The sequence below is a fragment of the Triticum dicoccoides genome, chromosome 7A, assembly GCF_002162155.2.
Source record: "Triticum dicoccoides isolate Atlit2015 ecotype Zavitan chromosome 7A, WEW_v2.0, whole genome shotgun sequence".
Classification (NCBI taxonomy): Eukaryota; Viridiplantae; Streptophyta; class Magnoliopsida; order Poales; family Poaceae; genus Triticum; species Triticum dicoccoides.
Window position 1 is genome coordinate 60434185 of NC_041392.1, and position 1259 is coordinate 60435443.

Sequence of the window (1259 nt, forward strand, 5' to 3'; positions counted from 1 at the left end):
GGACGGCAGCTCGTAGCTCGTCGCGGAGGCCAAAGACAAACTGAGAGACGAACCAGCGATTACTCAAGGATTCATCCAGGGAGAGAAGGTGATACATACATGATTCAAAGGCAGCCTTGTATTCAGGAACAGAGCCTGTTTGCTTCAGTTGAAGCAACTTGGACATTTGTCCCTCATACTCCTCCTGACCAAATTCGTCAACCACCGCTGCGATAAATGTTGTCCAACTTGGCTGGGCATGGCGACGCTTGTATGCACGGAACCATAACGCGGCATGGCCCTCGAGGTACAAAGTCGCCGTAGCCACCCAGTGAGCTGAAGGAACGGAGTACATGGTGAAATATGTGTAGGCCAAATCGATCCACAACAGCGGGTGTTCACCATTGAACTTGGGGAAGTGGTGCTTGGGTGGTTTGGCAAGAAATCCACCACCATCGCTGCCCGTAGCGCCGACGCGGGACGGATCCCCGAACTCGCGCGCACGCGATGGTTCCGGAAGCAGGGGTCTGCCATTGTTGGCGAGGACGGCGTGCCGCTGTGCCCCGGAAACAGTCGTCTCTGAAGGACGCTGCCCGGTGTCCTCCGTCTCCAAGCGCTTGGCCTTATCGGCGGTGAGCTGTTGACGGCGAATTTCTTCAAGATCCACCCCGAAATCATCCACCTGCTTGGTGAGGCGGACGACCTCCTCACTGTTGCCCTTCACATCGACGGCGACGGCGTCAAGCTTGGTGCCGAATCCCTTCAGCGTGGAGATGACCTCCTCCAGAGATTTTTGGAGCACCTCCATCTTCTCTAAAACGAATCGAGTTTGTGCGGAAGGCTTGGAGACTGGTGCCAGTGCAACTCCCCCCAAATCAACCGAACGCCAACTTCGGATTTACGGGAATCAAACCCGAGAGCGATTCCCAACCAGTTGGTCGATGTTACCGGTAGGATCGAGGGATTACGGAGCGCAGCCAGACCGAACCAAGCTCTGAGTACCAACTGTAGTATCCCACTACGCGAATCACAAGAAGGGGATGAGAAACAGAGGGAAGACGGGGGATGAGATGCAGAATTCAGTTTCCATTCATTTTTCCCCCCTCCACAGTACAGGTTGTTGGTCCTTATCTATAGGCATACGGGTACACGCACTCGCCTTACACGCTGGCACGCAGGCCCCACACACACACACACATACCCTGCCTTGATGCGCCTCTGAACCTGTTAGTTGTCAAACGGATCACAGCTGACGGGATCCGTTTCTTGAGTGTCAGGCT